Source organism: Geospiza fortis, unplaced genomic scaffold (assembly GCF_000277835.1).
Source record: "Geospiza fortis unplaced genomic scaffold, GeoFor_1.0 scaffold456, whole genome shotgun sequence".
In the NCBI taxonomy this organism is placed as follows: domain Eukaryota; kingdom Metazoa; phylum Chordata; class Aves; order Passeriformes; family Thraupidae; genus Geospiza; species Geospiza fortis.
In genome coordinates this window covers 1,283,394-1,309,797 of record NW_005054462.1, presented here as the reverse complement: position 1 = coordinate 1,309,797, position 26,404 = coordinate 1,283,394, and the positions used below count along the sequence as shown (strand labels likewise).

General features: G+C 39.1%; 1 protein-coding gene across 1 annotated transcript in view; it reads right to left on the bottom strand.

The window, feature by feature from the left end:
• The window catches only part of MAP1B (microtubule associated protein 1B), a 66,413-nt gene extending 43,574 nt beyond the window's left edge, over positions 1-22,839 (bottom strand). The window contains 1 exon segment of the mRNA XM_014309883.1: positions 22,740-22,839. The gene's annotated coding sequence lies outside the window, so the exon portion shown is untranslated.
• Between the last annotated feature and the right edge of the window lie 3,565 nt (positions 22,840-26,404).

The following is a 26,404-nucleotide window of genomic DNA, read 5'->3' as shown; positions in this document are numbered from 1 at the left end:
CTATAGAAGTCTGCATTTCCTGCCTGGAATTTTGATTTGTGGTTCCCAGACTAATACCTATCTCAGCCCTACTGCTATATCCTTTAAGTCATTTCTCACTTGCATCGATCCACAATCTGAAAACTTTCTTAGGAGGCTAGTGTTAGATATAATGGAGAAACCGCAGGCAGCTATAAATCCCGGTTCTTCAGGGAAATGGAACAGGCAGGAAAGTCAGAGAGAATACCCCATAACAGTCTCAAGTGTCTAACATCAATCCTGTTCATTCTCCCCTACTTCCAAGCAGGACCGTCATGCATGCCCTGCTGTACCTCCAAATGATACCTATCATGTCCAAATACTAAAGAATGTTTCTGACAAAAATTCCCAAACCACAACTATTCCCTGGTGAGCAGGGCAGTGAGGGAGCACTGGGATTTCAATTGGCCACAGTGATCCTGTGGGTATGACATCAGACCTCTAAAGCTGATGGGACACTAATAGCAAGAGTGCTTTGTTTCTTAATGGACCTCTGGGTTCTTCAGCACTCCCTTAGTACAAATAGTTCAGCATTAGTCCTTCCCTTGATGCCTTCCCCTTTTTTCCTCTCTTCATAGCTGACATAGCGCTAGATAAATAATCTTTGCAGAAAGTGGCAGTACCAAGGTTACTATTTTATCTTCCAGTCCTTGATAGTGAAAGTTCAAAGGATTGTTAGATCCTGCAGGGACGCATCACATCTCTTCATAGAAGTCTTACAAAGATGTCTGGATGCACACTGAAGTGTGTTGACTCAGTAAGACACAAAATCAAGGTTCCGTCCACAGAGCATCGCTTGATATCTTGCAAAATAGTTCGTGTGCCACAAATTAATTCCTAACCATAAGCAAATTGTTTTCTGCCTACTTAGAATCTCCCTGGCTAACATGTTTGCTAGTTCTTATTATCATTTTCTGGGTCCTGTGAAAAAAGCTGTCAAACAGCTTCACTTCAAATAAGTGAAACACAGTGTGTTTACTGTTTACATTTCTGTTTGTAATGTTGTTTAATGAGTGTTTACATGATACTTGCACTTTATAACTTCCCATGCAACTGGATCTTTGTTCCAGTTATAGCTGTTGTGCATGATTTCCAATAAAAATAACAGAAGTACTAGAGAAGATAAGATTATAGAATCATAGAAGGATGTAAGATTATAGAATCATAGAATGGTTTGGGTTGGTCAACCACGTTAATTCTGACTTTGTTCTTGGTTTAATATTGTGAATTCAGACATAAATTATTCGTCCTCTCTCATACACTTCTACATGCCATTGCAAGTTACATAGAAATTGCCCCCATGGCACTGATTCCATCTCATGTAAATTGGCACAGCAACAGTAGGTTCACATCCTATGTTTAGCCTGCACTTAGCAAGAGGCCCAAAAAATTCTGCTTGAGAATGTCTTTGTCAACTAAACAGCCCCTGTGAACTGAGTTCTACAACCTATGTGTACAGTGCTGGTCCCAGCATAAACTCTCCATTTATATTACCAGATGGATTAAGAGCTGTTGTGAACAGTTGAAAGAGGAAACAGTATTTTGGTAGAATGCTTAGAGCCAAGTTAAATTAAAGGCCTAGGTCTAATTCTACTAATTTAGGTTCAGGCACCTGTTGTATGTCCTTTTTAACCAGCTCGTTTAAGCTCTTCTCAACAAAATCAGATAAGAAGACAAACTGGAAGACAGAGGGGAAGTTTAAAAAACTGCACACTTAAAAGTGCTATTTTTTACATCTCTGTAAAAAAGCCCAAACATGAAAATACAAGCAAGCATTTACATCTTTGAAGGACAGGATCAAGTCAAATTTCTATGACCATGGAGTAATTCACCTGAGTAAGAAGTTTAGAAGTAGACCCAACCATGCAGTAGCAGAACTTCACTAAAGTGATAGGTGTACAATTTTTATAATAAAGCGACTATGAAAATTTCAGAAGACAATCTCTTGGTTTCATACCTATTCATCCCATGTATTAGCTTTTTATTGTGTCTTAGTTTAACATTGAAAATGCATTTTAAGCAAAAATGTTTGTGAAGGTGCTTATTATTTTAAAACACTACCTTTAAACTCTTATAGCTTATTTTTCTAAGTGTTTGTGAAATCAGAACCCAGATTTGCACCCTTCTTTGGTCCACAAATGCTACCTTCTAGTTTGTGCTCTCTTCTGCTGTTGAAGACAAATCCAATCATATCAGATACTCAGTGACAACTTAAGGACAAGTGAAAGACGAAAAGGAAAGTTATTTCACTTCCCTCTCTTACCTCCTAGCATGTCTGATTTTATTCATGCCTGTCTTTTGTGATCTCCTTTTGTACCACACAGAGCTTATCAACTGACACAAAAATAAATGCGTAACAAATATTTTACAAGACCAGACAAAGGGATTTGCTAAATATAAAGAAGCTGCCTAGTCAGACTTCTACTCTTACCCCTAAGGGTGAGTTCTGTTGCTTCTGACATCTCTCAAGTTTTTGCAATACCATCTCAAGTGCTACTGGCAACCAGTGATTAGTCTAGTTCTCAGACACTGTTAAGAGTCAATAGAGAAAAAAAGCAACAAGTCCTACAGATTACCTTAAAATCAACTTGTGAAACTGGAATGCTGTAACAGATGGCTATAAACACTTCAGGAGGAACAGGCTTTTGGGTAGCCCTGCAAGTTAGGAGGTGTTTTGATTATCTTGAGCTTAATGATGGTCACAACAGGGCTCTGTGTTTATGGGTGAGAATCAGGGGGAAAGCCAACACAGCAGATATCCTGGTGAGAGTCCAGGATAGACCCCCAGCCAGGATTAAGAAGCAGATGAAATATTCTATAGGCAGCTAGGAGAATCACTGACTCTTGTGCTTGTGGGGAACATCAAATTAATGGATATCTACTGGAAATGCAACACAACAAAGATGAAACAACCTAGGACATTCCTGGAGGGTATGGAAGATAATGTCCTGGAGCAGCTGGTGGACAACCAAGGAATCTGCCCCAAGGAAATGTGCTTGTCTAATTTGATCTCCTGCTGTGACAAAGTATCCCACTTAGCGGATGAGTGAAAGGCCATGGATGTTGTCTACCTGGACTTCAGCAAATCTTCTGACACCATTTCCCACAGAATTCTTCTGGAGTAACTGTCTGCTTGTGGCTTGGGTGAGTACACAGTTTGCTGGGTAAAGAACCAGTTGCATGGCCAGGCCCAAAGAGTGGTGGTGCATGGAGTTACATCCAGCTGGTGGCTGGTCACCAGTGCTGTTCCAGGGCTCAGTACTGGGACCAGTCCTGTTTAGTATCTTTATAACTGATCTGGATGAGGGGATCAAGTACACCCTCAGATAGTGCATGACACCAGGTTGGATGGGAGTTTTGCTATGAAAGCTCTACAAAGACATCTGGACAGTCTGGATTGATGTGCTGAGGCCACTTAAAGTGGTGTGAAGTTCAACAAGACAAATTTCCAGGTAATCCTTTTCAGTCACAACAACTCCTGGAAGCACTACAGGCTGGGGCAGAGTGGCTGGAAAGGACCTGAAGGTGCTGGTGACAGCAGCTGAACATGAGCCAGCAGTGCCCAGGTGGCCAAGAAGGCCAATGGCATCCTGGCCTGTGCCAGCAATAGTGTGGCCAGCAGGAGCAGGGCAGGGATTGTCCCCCTGTACTCAGCACTGATGGGGCCACACCTCTAATTCTGGGTTCAGATCTGGCCCCTTCATGGTAGGAAAGACACTGAGTTGCTGGAGCAGCTCCAGAAAAGGACAACAGAGCTGGCAAAGGGTTTGGAGCTCAAGTCTGATGAGAAGTAGCTCAGTTTCTTACATTGTTATTTCATGTTCACTCAGTATCATATTTCTGCATAATTCTTCTAAAAAAATCCTGGCAACCTTGTATAACAATACATTAAATAGTTTAAGTAAGGCTTGCATGTGGGCCTGTCATGAGCTGGCATTGCTGCTTTCTGCGTGGAGCAGGAACAAGTGTAAGACAACATCTGGATCCACAGCAACACACAAGAAGTGGTCTAGCAAAGGAAATCAACAGAATGGATATAAACATAATATAACAAAAAAATTGTTTTCTTTTATTTCCTCCTGTGATCTGGCTATATTTCTAATCAAAATCCATCTAACATTCTAGATAATTTGTAGTGTACCTGTCAAAGCTAGGTCATAACCATATCATGGGAATGGCTCAAGAGCTCAGACACAAGACATTTTCAGGGTTTTTATTCGTCAGCTGGTTCTGAGTGTTTTACCATTTGACTACAGTAATTTGCTTCCTTTAGGAAAAACATATGGGAAGTTAAAAGTCTATAGTACCATTCTGAAATGCAAAATTAAAGTTCACAAAAACACTGGTTTTCAGCTACATTTCTAGTGTTCAAATTGGTTTTTTTTCTTCTATAAATACAATAAAAAATGAAGTCACATTTAAAATTACCTGAGTTTAAAATTTTCCTGTGAATCATCTAGTTCTGGCCTTTACAGTAATCCAGTGGTCTTCATGACAATTACGTATTTCCTATGCTGATGGGCTTAGAGTCTAACTAGACGGGAAACCCTCAAAAGATGTGGAGTAACATAAAAAACATATGAGCAAGTCCAAGCAAGTGTGACAAAGGGAAGAAGGGTTTCCAACAGATCAAACATAACCAGGGGCTCTTTGGCTCCCTGACCCACACATCCAGAACAAGGGCACACCCGGATGCTCCAAGGGAGAAGCTCTTGCCTTTGCCTTCATCTCTGTTAGTGTGCACTACACTGTGGTCCACACAACCATATGGACCACATAGTGGCAATGTGGCAGCAGCAGAATTAAGTTCAGATAGAATGGCTTGCAGCAGCACTGACTAGTCATATTTGATAATACAATCTACGTACAATGTGTCTATATGAGTTCCTCTGATATTAATGAAAATTTTCTCAGCTTTCTTTCCACAGAAACTCAGAATGGAAATCTGTTAATATAAGGCACAAAGGCATGGCCTCCCATCTCCTGTTTCATTAAAGAGGAAGAACATTTAATACTAAAATAATTTTTCACATGGGTCTTGTGTCAACTTTGGCCCCTACATCATTTATGCAAATTATACATACACATATAAACTGCTAACTGTTTATGCAGACTAAGCATTCCTGTGCACATATGGTCTCCCACTTGGGGACTGATTCCATATTTGTGCATTTTATTACTTTGTTAACAAATGCAGATATCTTTGTAATTAAACAGACTATTTAATGTTCTGAAGAACGTGACCATGTAAAGATTTGCTGCAATTTATTCCCACTTATTAGGTACATACTGTAGAAGGAAGCTGCTAACAAAGGAATGAGATAACAAAAAAAACCAAACCCAACTATAAAGAAACACAATAATGATGAGTCTGCCTTTATCCTCTTATATTTTTTTTTTTGCGGATGACTGTTCTGAACAGGTTATCTGAGCACTGAAGAGCCACTCACCTGGTAAAATTAAAGGTTTAAGCTTTGCAAGAATTTTCCTTTATACTGATTAACCTCAAATTAATGTTTGAAGATGACATGCAAAATGAAGTATATAATGCACTTTTTTCTTTTCATGGGAACACAAAAGCTATTTCAAGTCTGAATTCCAGCATAGACTATTAATAAGAATTGTCTCCAGGGAAAAAAAAATGTATTTATTACTTTGGAGATAGCATGATTTCCTTTGGGCTGATATAAGAAAATAAAAGGCTTTTAAAAAGTCTAGATTGTATTTTTTTTACTGGCTTTAAAAAAGGAAAAAAATTAAAATTAAGGCAATACTAGTTACATTGCGCTTTGGTATAATCAATAAAACATTTTTGCAAGTAATGAATAAAGCCCATTCAGTAAGCCTTTGAGTAACATCAGGGAAAAGAAAGTTTCCTCTAGTCTCCCACATCACCTGCTTCTCCTCCTCTCAGTCAGCATTACAGCCAATCTCTTCTAGGGCTGGCTGCAGGATGGATGGATGTAGCAAATCCAGTACTTTGGGATGGTCTTGTTTCAAAAGCCATCTCAAAACAAAGTTGCACAAAAAACAAATTCAACCCTCCAGAGTGATTCAGGAGCTCTTTTCTTGCAGCCTTACCTTGATGATTTTCAATCATAAAATGCAGAAACATGGTTGGCAAACTTGGCTCTCAATTTAATGCCTGTGTCTACTTTGGCTTCTGTGTTCTGTACTTACAACTGAGAGAGCAAGAAAGCAGCTGGCAGCTGTGAAAACCAAGGGGGTCTTTGGCCATCCCCACCTTAGGGGGTTGGTCATTCTCATTCAACATTTGAGCCTGTCAGAAGGTGTGAGCAGGTGCCACAAAAGGTCTGAGCAGACCACAGCTCCAGCCCCATGGATTGGTGCCTGGGTGCATTTTTATGGAAAAAGCACACTAATGGGCAGAAAATGAAGGAAAAATTGAAAAAAAATTACTCCCTCCCTCTTCCAGCAGCCACAAAAACTGGACGTAATTAAATCTTAAGGAACTGAAGGACATTCTTTCAGCCCATGCAGAAATAAATGATATGACAGTAAATTTCTGCCACTTTATTCTTTTATAGCCGGGGAGGACATCCAGAGATGACATAGAAGGTGAGTAAAAGCCATCTAGTCTGTCTGTTTACCACTGATCTCCCCCTTGATATATTCCTCAGTCTCTGTCGTTCCTCCCCTGAGAAGCGCTGTCACTAGCACATCACTCCTCCTCTGCCTGAGAGGATGGTGGCTGCAGCCTGAGAGGCTGTGCCAGAGCTGACCTATTCATTATCTGGCAGACTACACTCTCACAGGCAATTGCATTAGCAATATCCATATCAATGACAAAGTACATCTTTTATGTGCCTGGTTTCCAACCACACGGATCTAAGTGTTATTCTGGGTCCCTTTTTTTGATATTGGAAATCACTGACATAGTGCAAGTTGTGTTTACTGCCCTCTTTCTTTCAAGCTGCTGGATTGGCAGAAGTTTTCCTTTAAAAAATGTCCTATATGCTTCGGTGGTAAGGACACTGCTCTGGCTGGACTAAGAGAACTGATAACAATGAGCTTTCCACATAAGACCCACAAAAAATAAAATTATCTTTGAAATGTGAAGCTGCATTTCAAAAATATTAATATTTCAAAATTAGGTTAAGAATATTGGGAAAGGACCCTTGTAAGTTATTTGAACTCTGCACTTAACTTTACATTATTACTGTTGTTTAAATGAAAAAAGTAATCCAGTGAAAATTAAATGAGCAATTTTCATGTGAAGGCCTCTGGGCATTATAAAGATTCACAGCACAAAGTGTCATGCTGCTTCATAATAAATTGATCTGAGTAAGGTACTAAATATCTACTGCCTTTATAACTGAGAAAACATTTTGCGTTACCAGTTTCTGAAACAGACTGACAACCAAACTTTTCCTTAAATACACAGCCACAGGTTACATCCTCCAGCATCTTCCAGTGGCAGCATCCATCCTCCTATACTTTGGCAGGCAAAACAACCCTGATTAAATTAATTAGTGTCTTCAACTACTCTTGAGCTCATTAGCAACCCTCTAACATTGTATGTTCTGAAGATACATGCTTAAGTGCAGTAATTGTAGGTATTGGTTCATTAGGAAGTATGATCAACACAGGTTATCAAAAACATATTTCATGCATAACAAATAGAGCAAATTGCTAAAACAATAAAAGAAATATCTAAGATCTACAGCAGGTTCATCTACATGATGTAATAATTTGTTAACATAATTAGAAGCAGATTTATAATTTAATTTTCCACCTTCTTTAGTCTAAAGGAGACCAGGAATACTGTCCTGCTTTCTGCAGAAAGTTTGTGCCCTGGCTGACAAAATGTCAGGTGAAATTAAGACCGTGCAATGAAGAAAGTGTTCTTTTAGATGTGATAGACTCCCTTTAGAAATCTTGCTGATTGTACAGAGGCTGTGTAATTATGGGCACTTGTGAACTGTACTTCATTACAATGACAAAGTGTTAGCACTGGTGAGACATGTAACCCTCCCAGTATTAAATGAACACAATTCAAGTACTCTTTTAGAATCACCATAATAATTTGAAAAAAAACAACACATGGGCATGCTTAAGGAACTCAGTAACAACATAGTTGCACTTTCCCCTCCCAGAGATTAAAACAAGGTAGTATTTATTTCCTCCTTCTTGGGCAATAGAAGTCTCATGACTTTTAATATTTTCTCTTGACTAAAGAAATGTAAATGTTGCCATCAGATTTCTACTGGAAGCTTCTGTTCTTGTGTATTATAGGCAGAGGTGCAGTATTTTAATCTTTTCCATATGAACCACAATACATTTTAAGTTTGGCACACTTAATTTTCAAAGGGAATTACACTAAAAGGAGAACTATTACTAGATGTCAATGAATGGACCTATGATAGTTCTAAGTTGTAGAGAAGGACAAGTATTCTTTCTTAGCTTAAGACAAAAGTACTTACCTATGGAAAAGAGAAATATACAATGGAAGAGTTGACACTGCCTTCATCGGGATCAAGTGCAAATTTCTGACTAATTTCCAAAAGGAGAAATTTCACACACAGGAACAGGACTTGTTACAAATTCAGTTTATATTTGAAGGCTCCAGCAAATAAAAGAGAGATTGATCTCTGCTGTACTTGTCAAATCACAGGTACCTGCCAGTGTGAGCATACTTTTTAGCTTTCTGATTATGATCTTTACAGTATTTTTTGGAAATGGCTACACTTACACAAAGTAACATTACTGTGTAGTTCATAACTCATTAACTGGAGAAATACAAATTTAAAAATAGAAATATTTCTACTATACCGTATTACAAACACACATTAAATAAAGCCATACATAAGGAAAATGCACAAATAAGTCTTTCACTTTGACATTTTCTGCTAAGAAGTTTTGATTTATGGCTTCTGTTTCAAGACCTTTGTGAATGTTCATAAATTAGCAGAATTTGCATACTGTTCTAACATGTTCCCAAAAGGGAAAACTGCTTCCCTTGTAGAAAATACAAAAATTAATTTGAGGAGAAAAATCATGAAAAGAGAATGAATAATGACCTGGTCATGCAAGCTGTCCTCATTTGGCATTTATTGTACAGCCTCTGTAAACCCGGCCACTCACACAAGTGTTTAGAGCACTAGACTATGCCACACTCACCTTTCACTGAAAATTTGGATAATCAGAATAAATTTAACGGAATTATGTAGAAACTTCTTCCCAGCACAGTGCTTGCAAATTACTCTACAGCTACATATATTTACATTTGGGCTTGATAATTTTTAGCCAATGCCTTAACCCGTTTGACATCCTCTCACTATGTTCTGCAGTGCTGCAAGGAAAGGGCAGCAGCCCTCAAACCCAACTCCCTCTATCAAACCTACGTATCAGATAAGAACAGCAAAGCAGAGCAATGCAGATGAAACTAGACAGAATACATGGTCAGTCAGTGTTAATCCTTTTTAATATTCCACTTCCCACCAGAGAGGATTTAATTGTTTCTTAAATGGCTCTAGGGCCTCTGAATGAGCAAACCTGTCCAACAGAGCAGACATTTCTTTGAAAAAAAGTCTCTGTAATAAATATTGATCTATCATAACCATAGATAATTCTGGTGTCACGGCAATATCTCCTTGCCTAATTAAACTGTGCTAATATGAAAATGCAGGCCAGGCCCATAAGGCACAATAGATCTGAGGGACTGTGGAAATGCCTGGAAGTTGCAAGCTCTGGGCAGAGGCGCAGAAAGGCACAGGAACTGTGCCTGCATGCTAATGAACTCCAACAGATTCTAATCCATACAGATGCAATTTAAATTCCCTTCCACATCCTCAGCCTTAAATTCTCCTAATTAACCCGCAGCCATGAGATAAGCAGCCATGCAGAGTGGGGGGATGGCTCAACAGAGGTGACAAAAGGCAAAAGACTACTCCTTGCCACTTTTCTTTCCTTGGGATTTGAAGGTTGTGTCAATCATTAAGCCAAACTCAGAGGGGTAATCCAAATGTGACATCCTTAATTTCCCCATGACATTTTAACTTTTACCTTATATCCATTCCTGGATTTAGAGCTGGCAAAAAAGTTTTAGCAATCACAACACACACACTTCCATAACCACGTGGCAGTACTTCAAAGCATTTCACTACCACTTGACAAGGAGCTTCGTTAAAGATGGGAGGCAGTGTTTCACCAGCTTGGCTTACAGTTTTTGTAGAGACACTCAGTTTCCTACAGAGGTTTAAGTCTAATAGAAGTCAATTTATTTCCAGCTCCAGCACCCTGCAGACTGGCAAGGATACCATAGAAGAGAAGTGCTATACTTTAGCTGTGTCACAGCAACCCAGCAGTGTTGCATGTTACTACATGTAGAAACCTGTTACAAACCATAGTTCTCACAGCCATATCCTTCAAACTCACTGTAGATGGGATCTACAAACTGCAGTTCTTCACAAGCATTCCTAGGATCTACAGACTGCAATTCTTCAACAGCAGTCCAATGCTGCCTTAACACCTAGCAGGGTAGATCCAGAGAGACCTGTCTGCTTTCAGTAAAATTCCTCATAATTTACACTCATTCAAAAGCAGAATTCGTCAAAGTGTTTTTTAGTAATCACAATAAGACAAACTGCTGTCTTTGGGCATTTTCTGGTGGGGTTTTTTTTTGGTGTTTTTTTTTTGTCTGTTGTTTTGTTTTGTTTTGTTTTGTTGTTTAGGTAGTGGGTTTTTTTTAAATGAATGCTACAAAGAGCTGCTTTCAGTAAGCATTGAGAGCCCTGCTACTCCACCGCAATTAAATGAGATGAAAAGTATTTGATTGTCCATTTACCAGTATTTGCATATATTAAAAGATTTTGTCCATGCAAATGTATGCAGGTGTTGTTTATTAAAAAGGTTCTAATGTGCTCTTTTTTTAATACAACTCAGAAATCTGAAGGAATTACACAATTTCACAAATGGCTAATCTCAGCTTTCCATCTCTATTACTGTTATTTTCAAATCAATTTGAGTGATCCCTTTAGTGTTTACATTTAACATCTGGCTAGTATCTTACTAGATTATTTGAAGAGAGTTGAATTTTCATTTTGAATTTTAATGAAGACCACACTGCATAAATCACTGACATTAGATTCCCTCCTGGTACACTTGGCCTTGATGGAAAGCTGAAGCAAGACAAAAAGAATTAAATGCCATTACATTACTGCAAATGAATAATCCAAATCATGGGTTGTCCGCAGCACCTGACTATGACTGCCACAGTCAGTCTTTACATAGTTCAAGGGCAAAATTAAGAAGTAAACTTCAGGTCTCTTGATTTACGATACAGCTCGATTTATGATTTACGTGTTCTACCGTCACTTAGAAAGCTGTGATATTTATTTTCCATCTCTGAGAAAGAAAAAAGGCCACACTGGGACTTAACTTGTATGAACACTTACAAGTATTTTTAGATGGACAATACTGATTTGCTTTGTCAAACTACCTGCTACTGCACTCCTATATTCCTAACAGAAAGTCACAGCACTGAGACGGGAGGACAGGGAAAAAACCTGAGATATACTAAACTTGACAAGTGAGTCAGACTCTACTCGCTTAGGTCTCAGGTCTTTTATTCCACACTGTGCTGTGAGAGAGAGACAGGCACTATTCCAGGTCTTACTGCGGTTTATACTGCAGCTTCTGAATAGGAGATGCTCAGGCCTCTTGGAGGTACCCAGAATAAACAGAGAATACATGATCTCGTCAGGCTGATTTTCTTATCTGTATCTAGATGTGTTAATTTATGCACAAATCTAGCCATGTATAATGATCTTGCTTTTTCCCCTACTAGCTCTGCAGAGTTAATGTTAAGCCTTTTCATAAAATGATCACTATCTGTGGTCTTCAACCTGAGAAAGTTCTTGACCTGAATGAGCTTTTCCTTCATTGACACTGAGAGATCTGAAGTTTGCTGAGCTCATTTCATATTGAGGGATTCATCTTTCACAGTCAACAGAGCTGAAGTCTCTGAAATTTAAACTCCCAGCAAGATCTCAGAGAAAAATAGAAACATATGTCTCACATTAAGAACTAAGACATAAAAACATTACAGAAGTATTCATACTGGCTGTAGAATGTCATCATTTACTACACAGCAGTGAGCATGGGCATTGAGAATGCCATCTACTGGTAAAAGCAGCACGAGGGAGCACAATTCCTTGTAAGGCAACTTCCAAAAATGGGAAGTTAAGAAACATTATGTGATCAGTTGCTCAGTTGGGGTTTGTTCAGTTGTTTTTTCTTTTTTTTTTTTTAACTGCTAATTTGAAGGTTTTGTTTTTTTTTTTTTTCAATAAACCAGCTTTACCTGCATGATCTGATTAATTTTACATAGAAAATTAGGTGGGAATGGATTTTGAACCAGAAGAGAATTTCACCTTTATTTTGCACTGGAAAAGACAGACTTCTGAAAATTGTAACAATTTAAAAGACATTATACATAACAAGGAAATATGAATAGAGCTGAAAGACTGAGATTGCTTGTATTTTCTTGTTCTTCTGGAGGGGAAGTCATATGAGAAGTAGCTGAGGACACTTGGCTGTTCAGCCTGGAGAAGGCGAGACTGAGGGGAGACCTCACTGTGGTATTCAACATCCTTGTGATAGGGAAGCAGAGGGATGGGCACTGATCTCTTCACTCTCATGACCAGCGACAGGACTCAAGGAAGTGGCATGAAGCTGAATCAGGGGAGGTTTAGGATGAATACAAGGAAAATGTTTTTCACACAGAGGGTGGCTGGGCACTGGAACAGGCTCCCCAGGGGAGTGGTCACCGCATCAGCCTCATAAAGGTCAAAAACTGTTTGGACAATGCTTTTGGGCACATGGTGTATGTGGCTCCTTGGGTATCCTGTGGAGGGCCAGGAGCTGGACTCCATGAGTTGGAAGGGACTGCAAGAATCACTAAGTTCTACGATTCTGTGATTTTCCTATTTCACCGGATCTCAAAAGTAATTCTCAAGATTTTATTAACTATTTGGTGAGAACATGGAAAGTCTAAATCTCTACAGTAAAAATTAAAAAAAAAATCAAACTCAGCAGTGAATCTATTTGTTAGTGTGCCATCACCTAAAGCAAGTGATTCCAAGCTTTCTGTGGCCAGTTTGTGATTTGACCACAAAGAGTGGACAAAACCTGTCTGGTAACTCCACTTACAATCCAGTGATTGTTATCACAGGATTACAATTGCACAGAAGCCGTATCTCTGCTGGTTTCAGAATTGTCTCTGCTGAGTGGAAAACACCTTTTCTCTCTCTTTTTTTTTTTCCCTCAATGATAATTGATGAAGTGTTTTATGGCATCCAGTTCCACAGCCAACAACCAACCAAGTTACCTAAACTATCTAATAAAAACCAACCGGTCTAATACTGGCCTAGTGTTTTCTGCGAGTGTCCCATCTTTGCAAGCCAGTCAGAAACATGGAACAGTACATGGGAGTAAGATTTGGTGGGGTTCAGCAAGGACTTGGTCTAAATTTGATTTGATTATTGCTTAGACTAAGTTAACAATCACTGACAAAGACGTCCATCTGCCCAAAAGAAAGACCAATAAAAAAGTTGGGACAGATGTCAACTCCAACATATTTAATAGCAGAGGGAAGCCAGAAACAAAAGTAAAAACTACAAAACATAATTTGTGAGCAGAGTCATCTCTGCACAGCTTTTCCTAAACTCATCTCTTAGAAAGTACACATTTATTTACTGTCAGCTGTGGTGCAGCTCCAAGAAAGGCAGTGCACCTGGAAGATCCAAACCTGACAAGATGTCATTCACATTTTTCCACTAAGTTACCATGACTTACTCTGACATATAGGAAGGTTCCAAGAGGAAGAGCATGGATAAAGGAAGGTAAGTGTCATCTTGGATGAACACAAGCTTCTCTCAAGTCCTGAAAACATCTGCTGATTTGCAAACAGCATATTGGGAAAGAAAGGAACAGGATACAAGGTTTAAAACAAGCTTAAGAAATTTAAAGAAATAAGGAAAATAACATTTTTTAATGTTAGTGTCACAGAATAAAGCCTTTGATCTCTGTTGTGTCCATGCAAAAACTGCCCCTGCAGGGCTACCAAAGCTGTCTCTGAAACAAGGCAGTCGAGCCCTGTTAACTCAGAGCTGTGGGGAAGATAAATGCTTGTGCGGTGAGACTTTCCTGATGGATCTTCTCAGAGGCCCATCACTGGTGAGATCATTCTTCTTCAAGGGACTGAAGTCTGGGGTGGCACTCTCCTGGGTGGACGTACCAGCTCATCTGTGGCTGTCGGGCTAGCTCTACACAGGACTGCCCTGTGCAGAGCTAGCCTGACAGCTAGCTCTAAAGATCTTAGGGTGCTCCCTTCTTTAACATCATCCCTGACTAAAAGTCTAGACACGAAGGCAAAAAGTGTTAAATCTGCAGGATTGGAATATTGCCCTGAATATAACACGCTGAATACAACACACAACTGCTACCCTGGAGAGCAGCACTGTGTTAAAAACTCACTTGATTCTCAGAGCACTCTACGAATTCATGAGGACACATGTAATTACATAGATTACCAGCTGTCTCTCAACACTGAATGAAAACTCCAGTTAGGAATGAAAGTCAGAGGAGCATCAACTCTCCAAGTGCGTAACGTGCTGTGTGAAACTCAAAAAAGTAGAGATACACCAAATAAAGTGAATCTCTAAGTATTTTCCAGATTGTTTGTAAGAAGCTGATTTCTTGGCCCAGAATATACTTTTAATTTAAAGCAAATTAATTACAAAGGGTGCACACAGCCCATGAAAAGGTCCAGAAATTAAAACAATTCCTTTTTAGGTATGTAGGGGGTCTAATGAATGGTTGCATTATACTGTTCAAGAGACCGAACAGTAAATCTGTAATGTTTAAGGAAATCTGCTGGCTTGGTATTCTTGCTCTCCTTCCTCTGATTACTGTCTACAAATGGCTGTGGAGAACCCACAACCCACACCAATTAGCACAACCCAGTAAATGAGCTTCCCCCACTCAACAGCTCCTAACAGATGAATACTTTAAGATCCTTCTATTCATCACAAAATGAGTATGTTGGCAAAGTCTCCTTTCACATGATAATCCACTGCTTGACATACAATGACACTATCCCACCAAAGCTGAAGACAAAATGTGATTCTTGTTATAATTACAGGCTTTAATAGGTACAGAGGGTTGTTAGGTGCAGAGCAAGTATTCTCACTAGGGAGTCCTCAAGAATACAATTGGTGCACCCGAACTACTTAGGCCATTGAGATGGTCTGATGCTGAAAGACACCCATCCCTACTTTTTAAGAGTAGGTTTTAGGTAGATAGATAGATAAGATAGCAGACTGAAACACAAAAAGAATGGAATTACTGAAACAGGGGACAGGAAGATTAAAATATGTAAAGTTGCTGGGAAATGGTAAATGTGCAAAAGCCTAATTAGTATTCAAAAATATTTAAATCTTCCATGTCTAATGAACTTTTAGAATTTAAGCTTTGCAGCTAGTAATGCTAGGTTTGAAAAAATAAATAGTACTATATAAATTACTATGAGCAATGCCATTAAATTATTGCTTTGAGACAAGCATTAAATCCTATCCCAAGATACTCTTGAAGGCTTACTTTCTGTATCTGTTTAAAGTACTGGACACATACAAAATATGTATTTTTAAAAAGTTTTTCCAAGTGTTGTGCAAGTTCTAGAAGACCAGGAAAACTATAGGATACAGTCTGAGGTTAAGAAAGCATGCTGGAAGACCACAGTACCCATGACAGGATGTGTACTACTTCCAAGCCTTAAGATCAGAAGCAAGACTCCTGTAGTTGGCCTCTCTTAGGGCTCTGTCAAATTTCATCCCCTTTACTTTGAGAAGTTAAACAATGGTGTCAGCAAAAAAAAAAATCTGACTGGAACACAAATACCTGCGTGCAACGTCATGCTCAGCAACAAAAGCTAGAGTGGATGAAGAAGGTTGGGTTTTTAGTTACCAAGACGGGGCTGTTCAGAGACTGGCTGGGAATCATTTTGCCTGTGTGAGGTGTTGAGCAATTTTCTTCACCGTTCTAATTGGTTTGGTTTTCGTTGTTTCTTTGGTTTTGTCTTCACCTATTGACTCACCTTTATCTGGACCGATGAGTTTCCTTGCTTTTGCTCTTTCCAGTCTCTCAGGTGTGGGGGAGATACTCAATCCACCAGAAAGAGCTTACAAGACCTAGGAAAGCTTATTCATTACTCAGGACATGGGAGCCAAAGCTGGCATCAGTCTCTTCTGAAGAAGAGACTGAAGGAAAGAACTGACAAAGGCAGCCTTTGACAGTGGGGAGTTGACTTCCAGGTGAAAGTCTGCGTAGTTCCTTAGAACCACTCAGAGATTATAGAGTCTAAGAATATGGCTAATCTTTTGCAAGAGATTTCTTTTTTTTTGTTTTGCTTTGGAGGGCTCTTTTGTGAGGTTGATTGCTTCTTTTAAATAACACCCCAAGCTTTCCAGAGTTGCAGATGGGCATAATGTCCCACACATAGCAATGCATGAGACAGGAGCAGAGGGACACAGGATGGTGATTTATCTCACCACTACAGACAAGCTTTGAAGTACTAAAATACATAAAATTGCAACACCAAAACAATACTGAAATTGACACAAGTTTGTTTATGAACTGGTTATTATTTTAATACAATTTTTTACACTCAATCTTTTATTTTATCAGCAACTGGTTTTGAATCACAGATTAAAATCTGCAAATCCAGGTCACCAAAAGCACTGCTTTTCTTCTCAGCTCTAGGAACAGATTATCACCAGCAACTACAACCCCAAACTAACCATCTTGTCTTTTTGGTGGGATCATCTGGGGGGTTGATGCAAAAACATGCACCTTTCTTACAGAACTATCCAGCTTTCTATTTGGGACTGACTGCAGTGCTTAACTCGCCTACTCATGGGGGCTGTGAGGTACAGTGGAATACTCCTGGCAGTCAGGATCACATGGATTTGCAGCCAGCGTGGATGCACCTCTTGTACCTGTCTCTACAAGGCAGATGACAGCAGGAGCACTTGCAAGGTCACTATCAGTAGCCACAGTGTCAACTCTCATTCTGCAGATGGCAGTGGGAATAAACATGAGCTCCCCATTGCACCCAGTCTGGAGACACGGAGTGTCTCAACTCTTCTTACTTGGGTCTGGTTCTGAATACAGGGGTAGGCAATTCACTTAATATGAAGTAATATTTGTATCTTTCAAGAAAGAAGATAAAATGTTCATTTTTGCTAATTATGGGGTATTTTTGTTTTTGTTCTAACTTTAAAATACTAGATAGTACTTTCTCTAATCCAAAATCCAATCCAATTATTTCAGAGGCCTTTGGATCAAGTGTCTTCTCATTATAAAGTCCAGTTAAAACCTTTAATATTTCTCTCAAGTAGCCGATAAATTAGATGAGAAAGTAACAAATTCCACAAAAGTAAAGTACATAAATCTTAACAAAATTAAGAAAAACAGACATCTGACAAAAATGTTGCACATGACAAAAAGAAATTAGATTTTAAAAGTGGCAATAATATTCTGGTTACATATTTATCATAAATCCATGATGGAAGAGATGAGAGGTAGGTCATCTGTAAATGATACTGGGCAGAGGTCAGAAATAAAATAGTGTTGAAATTTTCAGTTTCAGAAAACCCACACAGACAAAATATTATGAAAAAGATTGAGGAATCTCACAAGCAACACATTAAGAATTATAATTCTATCAGAAAACCCTTAACAAAGTAACCTTTGTGAATATACCTGTGAATATAATAGGCATATTAAGCATTAGGTATGCTTAATTTTCATTCTAATAAAGAGGAATGGGGATTCAAATTTCATAATGCAGTTGAAATGCTATCATTATTCATAACTAACTTAATTCCATGCCTTTGGTAGCTGCCTCACACAAGCCAAAACCTGTGCGCATAAAACAGGGGCTATTCTATAACAACTGAACTGACTGTATTTAATTTTGATACAGGCATTTAAAAATAACCTCTCACTAATTTTGCTGATTCACACTAATAGCTTAGTGTGAATCAGCAGGTACCAGTGTTTTGGCAGTAATGCAAATGCATGCTAATTTTCTTTGAGATCTTTCCTAAAAAAAGCAGACATGGAAGTCAATGCCAGAATGATTGTCACATAAGTGCAACACCTTACTCACTGTAAAAAAGATGATAAAGAGACTTATTAGAATCTCTAGAATTTTAAATAGTACTAAGAAAAGAAGGTTTTGGCAATTTTTGTACCCAAACACATAGGGTATTACACTGTAATCCTCTCCCAAACCACCAAAATCCTAGCATCTCCCCACAAAAAGCTCAGGAATAGCCCAGTGCATATGCTCCCATCAACATCCTCCAACAGGACCCAGGGGCTCCTGGCTTTGTGCTGCTGAGCTGCTCCACGGCTGCAGCCCTGGACCAGTGGCAGCCGCAGGTCACCCTGCAGGGACACCATTTGCAGCCACTGCAGCGTGAGTCAGCTCAATTACCTTTTCCAGTCTGCCTCCATTTTCTTTCATTCAATGCACAAATACTTTGAGACACAAAGCAAGTCTTGCAGCCAACTAAAATTAACTTCCTCAAACATATAATGAGCTAAAACGATCCCACTCAATAGCTACTCCAGCTATGAACACAGCCTCTCAATACCTGAAGAATCATATTTGTAGCATGTTCCTAAATGTGCATACCAGGCCACCTGAGATCTTAAACAAAATTAATTCCTAGGCAGTTATGGCATTCTGATAGCACCTGAAAAATCTGGTCTTGACTTCCTTTCTTTCATTTCAAATAACAGGTTTAGCTCAAGTACCTATGTCCTGATTTGAGGAATTTTGATGAACTGCAGTTTTCAAGTAAATCAGCACAAAACTCATGCTGTTCAGGATTTTATTAGTGATCCACAAGTTCACATGGCAAGCTACTCGGTGTGATGTTAAGTGGTTTTAGATCTGCTTTGACAAAGGAAATGGGACTATACACCACTTCATTGAAATACAGAGCTGTGCACACTGCTGACCAAAATTCCCAGATCCAAAAATTCTCCACAGGTTATGAGCAGCCCAAAACCATAACTTTTGAAATGGTAACTGTCAGAAGGGAAGTTGTTAAGGCTTTATGGAACAATGACAGTATCATAAAGCAAAGACTTCTTAGGAAGGCTGAAGGAGGGAAGCCCACTGCTGCTGCAGATGCAGATAGCTGCCAAAAGGAAATAAAACATGTCTTGCACTTTGCCAAGATCCCCTTTGGCTGCAGGCAGGCTGGCAATAAAATAGTCCTCAGCACAGGTAAGGGAGGACTCACTTAAGTCAGCAGTTGGCCTCTGCACTGGCTAATGGGCAACAGGAGGCCTCCTGGTGCTATTCACATACGAAATGCATAGATGTTTTTGATAACCACAGGACAAAGTACAAAGTAGCCACAGTGCATAGCTTGAGCAGTATTTATTAGAAGGTTGGGGGTGAATAGCTATTTAAATAAAATGGATTTTATCTAGACAAAGGCTTGAATATGCACCAATGCAACAGTTAAGTGTCTCCAGATGGAAACTGACAGAAAAAATACCAGTGCACAAATCTTACAGAAGGGCCTTCAACAGCTTCACCCTACCCCACCCAAAAACATGGTCTTTTGTGAGGATGCTTTATGCAGCTGAAACTTTCTTGTTAATTAAGCAAAGATTGGTAGGTACAGCTGCAATTTCAAAAGAGCTCTTTCCAACACTCTCCACTTGTTCTGCCTCACTACCAGATGCATGTTTCCTTTTCCAGCTTGTACATTGTTTGCATTTTTTTGTCCTTTTCATATTACCATAAGATGGAAGTTATCAGTACACGACAAAGAAAACAGAGGCACCACTGGAACACCCCTTTAAAGTCATGTTGCCTGTTGTCAAGGCAACCATTTAATTAGTTCTGTTACTCATTTTTCACCGGCATCTGGCAACATCACCTCTCCAAGATCTGAATAATAATTAAGGAGTCTGCCAAGTCAGCTGCTTTACAAGGTAGTAGAAAAGAGCCACAGGAATTTCCATTCTGAATCTTATTTATAAGGAATCACAAATCACTCATAAATTGCCCAACAGCTGAATACAATGTGCACAAATATTACTGTAGAAACCCACCCCCTTGAAAAGAACACAAAAATAGTCTTGGGATCTAATCACGCTCCCTGCAGTACCAGTACCTACATTGCTATACACAGGGAGGGGCATCGGACCTTAAACTCTTTAAGTGAAAACACACAAATGCTTTGACAGACAATCTCTTGCATGTCTTTCTTTTGACATCATAGGTGTACAGCATGGGGACAGGCCCCATTTCCTCCAAGCTTCCTTTTGCAGAAAGATTGCTACCCTTCACATTGCTGCTGTCCATAACCTCAAGCTGTTCTGAGAAGCACACAAGCACGTACTGAGCCACCACCCCAATTACCATAATTAAACATGATAATCAAATAGGCTCCAGTCAGCCAGCAGTCAGACCTGAGAAAACCAGGAGCCTTCCTCAAGAGTAAACTGCCCCTGTATGTGAGCTGCACAGAGACTTCAGATTCAAAAGGCTGGAAAAAAAAAGGTTGTTTAATTACATTCCACAGGCAATCCCATCACCTTGGATGAATACTTCCTTTGGACAAAACGTCACCTAGTTACCTAAATTCCATTTCTGAGTTTGGGACCATAAAGGAATACAGACTTACAATCATCTCTTTGAAAGTCCACCGTTTCAATGGTTGAACACCCAAGTTTAATATTTGGGTGCTGCAACAAAGCAAACACTCTGACATCTTATTAGAATGTGGCAACAAAAAAGCCTTCTCTCTGCCAAACAGCAGAGAAGATACAAAGGAGCCTCATACGGAATTCAATATTAGAGAACAGCAGAAAGAAACTAAAATAATTCTCTGATCTGTACAGTGGGCTTCTGGAGGTACAAATGCACTTCTCCACAAAATTTTAGATGAGAAGTTGGTCAAAATGGATAGCTTTATCCCTTGATATTGCCTTTATTCAAGTTTCAGGCTTCCTTCATGCTTTGTAAACACAGATTTTGGCAGTTTATTGTTTAAAGATTGTGCAGTCATGAAAAACACATTCATTTCTGCTTGTCAGAGATGTTGATGAATGCCAGTCACATGCAATTAAGCTAGAATTCAACACAATGACAGATTAAACAGCAAAGTCTAGACAACAAGGGGGAAAAAAATCAAAAATATAATTCCCTGAGAAAAATTCCTAAACGATTCTACATTCTCTCTGCTGAAAAAGGGCTACACTATCTTATCTTATTTATTTTATGAAAGTAGAGTATTTGTTTTATTTTAATTCACACAGTGGTATTAGAATGTATTATCTGAAAGAAGTAGTAAAAACACAAGTCATGCTGTAATATTTTTGCTACAAGAGCAACACAGGATCTTTAAGTTTCTAAAGTCAAACAAAGATATGGCAAAAATGGGATCCACTGCATTTTGCATTTCTTAAATTTTTTCTCTGTAAAGCAAAGCAACAAATGTCACTGAGAAACTGAATTGGCTTCATGACATTTAAAATGAAATGAAAGACAAGTATTTTAGGCCCCAGTTTACATTCACATAAATAAGGGGTTACATGTCTTTACTCAAAAATCTTCATGCTGTGTATTGTTTTATTAGTTGTGCTGGTTTTCAAACCAGAGGACGAATCATAGAAGTATGTAATTTTTTCTTAACCCTGGCAGTGTTTCACTCTCTCTAGATATGGGGAAATACAGCAAAAACTGCTTTAATATAAGCTGCAAGAAGAAAAAATTAGTTACACAAGACATTTTTGAACATTACTTAAAACCAATGTTGTCATGCTAGCAAGGCATCAGGGTCTCTTTGTCAAAAATGTATAGCAACTGACCTCGGGAAGGTGATTTAGTAGTATGATACAAAATTTCATAGCCCTTTTTCACCACACATGAGAGAGGTTCCAGAAGCTGGAATTTTTAACACTTGTCAGTAGTAGGTTGTACTGTATGACAGCACTCAATGTGGATATGGCCACAATGATTTCACCAATGACAGAAACCTCTACTACTTTGAAAAGGTCATATGTGTTCACATGAGAAACCTAATTAAATTCATCCATACTCATTCAGCAATGGTATTAAGAGTAAGGAGATCTTAGAAAACTTACCGAACACTTGATTCTCGTGAAACCAGAGCAAACCCAAACTTTATACTTCATTCAATAAATTGAAACTTTTGTTTACCAGTTTTGTGAATCCTCTTAAGGAAGAATGAGCTTGGAAAAAAGGCAGCAAAAGAGATTTAGTCTTACTAACCCTATACATTTCTGATTTCCTCATACAAGCCAAAGAAAGTTCCTGGGAGTGAAGGCAGACTCACCATAATGCAGCTTCTTATACCAAGAAAGATAAGTAAGTTCAAGTCCTTTGGGAAGAAATACAGGGCTCGAGCTGCAGTAGCGCAGCAGCTGTGACATCAGTTCTGGCTCTGTCCCACTATGAGCTAGCCTTCCCAGTTATTGTTTTGTGTGTACATCACCTATGAAAATAAGGACTGGACTACTAGATTGGCGCCACATGAAGAAACTCTTCAATCGAAAGGTGAGTTTTCTTAACTTTAAAAAGGCCCTAAAACTACTGGGCCAGGCAATTTCAGAGTGTAATTTTGCAGTTCTGTTCTTAAACTCACCTCGAACTTCAGGAGAGAATCGAGCTGAATGGCGAGACACAAAGAGTTTCAGTTCTTGATCCAAGTTGCATTCGACCAAGTTTGTGTCCCATGATCGGATTCCTAAAATTCAAAATACAAAACACATGTAGCTTGACACATGACCACTGGAAGCTTTAACTGAGTACTTTTCTATTTGCATTCAAACTATTTGCAGATTTCTGAATTCCAAGCCCAGCCTCGCTTTCTTCCAAGACACAAAGCAATTTTTTAAAATACATTCAGAAGGATTCTGACAGGAATCAGAAAAAAAACCATCTGCCTTTCCAAAGGGTGACCCTTCTTTAAGGCCCCAGCTTCAGAACTGCAGTAGTAGCCACTTCACAGTAAGTTACCAATGTCCCTGACATACCTTTAAAATCCTAATATATAAATTTACAAAACAAAAATGAATCACCCAGAGGACACTTCAGTCAGGTTGTCCGTTTCAGAAGAAAAAGACAGCATTACCTAGCATGTTGCTAATTAATATTTAAATACAAAGTATTAAATTGCTGACTTCTTCATCCAGTATCTTTGAAGCATATCATATTTTAAATTAAAATTCAAGTGATCTTTTATTTATGAAGTGTCAGAACTCCAGTTTTGAATTTGAAAATGCTGTGCTTGATCTTTTTTTTTAAAAAACCAAATTGCACATCTCTGTTCCCTACTGTTTTTCCCCCAGCTACTTAAAAAGTAAGACACTTGACACTTATGTGACCAAAAAAAATATATTATTCCAAAGTAGATTTTTAAGGACTGAAATTCAACCAGGGAAAAAAGTCATTGCAGCCAAAAGACAAGTTTCTAGCTTTCTTCCATAAGATTTTAATGAACAATTTGGAAAAAAAAAAGAATACAGTTCAGATTTTTATATAATTTTGTTTTGAAATTGTTCTGAAAATCTACTTTTGAAATAATGAGCAGGCTGTAACACTACTAGTGAGTCCAGGCACTACTGCAATTTTGAAAACCAAAATTGCACTCATTTTTTTTTTCCTAAAAAACCATCATTACATTTACAGAAATGAACTGGCAAACATAAAATGGATTGCTGGTGAGGAGGTGTCTGGTGGCCCCTCCCCACATGACCATGCTTTTGCATGGAATTATTGGATTAGACCACTTTGGGGTTTGACAACAAGATGCCTGAAGAGGTCTGTGTCCAACCCCTCAGAATGAGTCTAGAATTAACACTTCTCTCAGGGTTTCAGGCTGTGGATGTTACTTCAATGCCACTCCCCATGCTATATGTATTCTCTGTTTCAAGGCAGCGGAAATGTCAGAACTTAGGCATAAGCCATGTTGCAGGGATGAAGCATGAGAAGAAAAGAGGGAATAGCAGAGAAACCAGATCTGCAGTGTTAGTCTCCCATTGCACCTCTGAGTAGGTTCTCCATGCAAATATGAACATCTGCATTTCAAGAGCCTGAAGCCTCTGCAAGAAGAATGCATCCAGGGCTCTTCCTTGTCAGCATCCAAATAAAGGTAGCAGCAAGCTTACTGTAACATGCTACCAACAATTAAGTAGCTGCCATGTGAATCTCAAGAAAAAATTGAAAATACAGTATTGCCTGTGTGTTCCATAACCACTTGAGAAAAATAACTGAGCTATAACCAGCCACCTCCACTTCCTGACTGACGCATCATTGTTCAGAGGCATAAGCAGCAAGACTCTTCTGCAAGTCTCCTTACTTTGTTTTCTCAGAAAGCACTTGGCCATATGGTACATTTTTGGGACAAGTTTTGGCAGGCAAATACATCTAAACAGGCTTTAATATCTTCCAGGTGTTGGAATATCTGAGAGCAAGAAGACCAAGATGATATAATACCATACAAATAGAGCACATATGAAAACAATAACTATGAAACTGACATTGATCACAAAGCTGAAGTGCACTGAATGAATAAGTGCTGAACTTCAAGAAGCTTGAAGAGAAATAGCTCCCTGGCTTATGACATCAAGCTTGGGCAGAGAAACTACAATGCTTTCTGGAGGTCCGCTAAACAACATGGACTATGATTCATCAACGCTGCTAATGAAAGGACTGGTCCACCACCCCTAGCTACTTTAGATATGATCCTAATTTGCTGTAGGGATAAGATTCTGATTAGATGTAGTCAAGATTGCTAAGTCATTGCCTGATTGAGCCAGACAATGTCCAAAATACAGGACTCAGACCAAAATAAATTGGGGGGAAAAAAAAAAGCCAAGGACATAAAAGCCTTTATGCCCTATGCAGGCAAGCTGAAGCTGGAATTTGGGTAGACTATCCAGAATATGCAACAGCATGATTCAGCAATCTGGATGCAAAAATTATGCATGTGTATTACAGCAGAACAAAATGTATTAAATGAATGATATCACTATATCAGGTTTTGGGCAGAACAAAGGTAAATGTGGATGAAAAATCCAAGGTCAGTCCAATGATGGCTTAGCAATGTGGACATTACTGCTGTAAACATGGCGGAACTGGAGCTATTTCTTTCTTTATGCAGTCTTAAGAGTGCAGTGCCACTAGACACAGGAATAATCAGACAGCAGGGAGGGCACACCCAGTAGCATCTGCTAAATCAGTGGAAAAATCTTGAAGCTTTCTCTTCACTCCCCTCTTCTCTTTTGGTGGACGGTGGGTTGGAGAATTGCCCCCTTAGCAAAGTCACATCCAAAATGTAATTAATGAAAATGCGTCTCGCCACACCATTCCCTCCCCACGATATATTAAGAAATGACTCTGCATTCCACCAGGTTGCGTAGCATCACGCCACTGATGTGCTATCAGCAGATGTTTTCTTTGACACGTTGCTCTGCAGTTTGGCGCATGAATCCACAGTTTTCACTGATGGTACTCAGGAGATGTACCAGAGAAGACAGTAAGGCAGAGTTATCAAGAACCAAAATGCATTTAAAGCTATGTTGAGAATAAAGGCAGCAAGAAGTGGGGTTTTTTTCCAGACTACAGCAGACTTTCCAAACAGAAAAATATTCTCTGAGCCCACAATTGCCTCACATAGACAAAGCGTCAGACTCCCACTGTATTCATCCAGAAAAATGTACCTCAAAATTTCACCAAGGAGTTTTCTTAGCACGCAAAAATCTCAATCAGATGGTCTGATACTAGGAACAGCAAGGTGACTTCTAATCCAAAATGATGAATTAAAAGGCCAAACATTCCCTCTAAACATCTAAACCTGTAAGTGGGTGTTCTGCTTAGTGGCAGGAGATAGCAGCAACTGAGCTATGCAGCAGTGACTGTACAATAGGAGATTCAAGAAGAGACTGGAGAGCATTTCTTCAGAGGAAGGGTATTAGCCGTCTTGAGGGAAGAAATTTTACCAATTTGCTTTATAATCTTTGACAATTTAATTAGAATGCAACCACTTCTCTTCTAACACAGCTGAAAATTAGATAGAGTTAAGGAAGTGCAATGCTGAAGAAGCTCTGAATGACAAAGCACCTGCCTCAGTAGCTCTCCCAAAGAGACAATGGTAGCAATAAAGATGAACAGGTTATGATGAAACTGGTTGGCTGAGAGGAGGATGCCTTTTCCCTCAAATAGTAATGAAAAAGAATTCTGAGAAATAACCAGCTAAAGCAACAACGGTTAAGAAAGCAACAATAGAGACACAGATGAAGTCCTAGC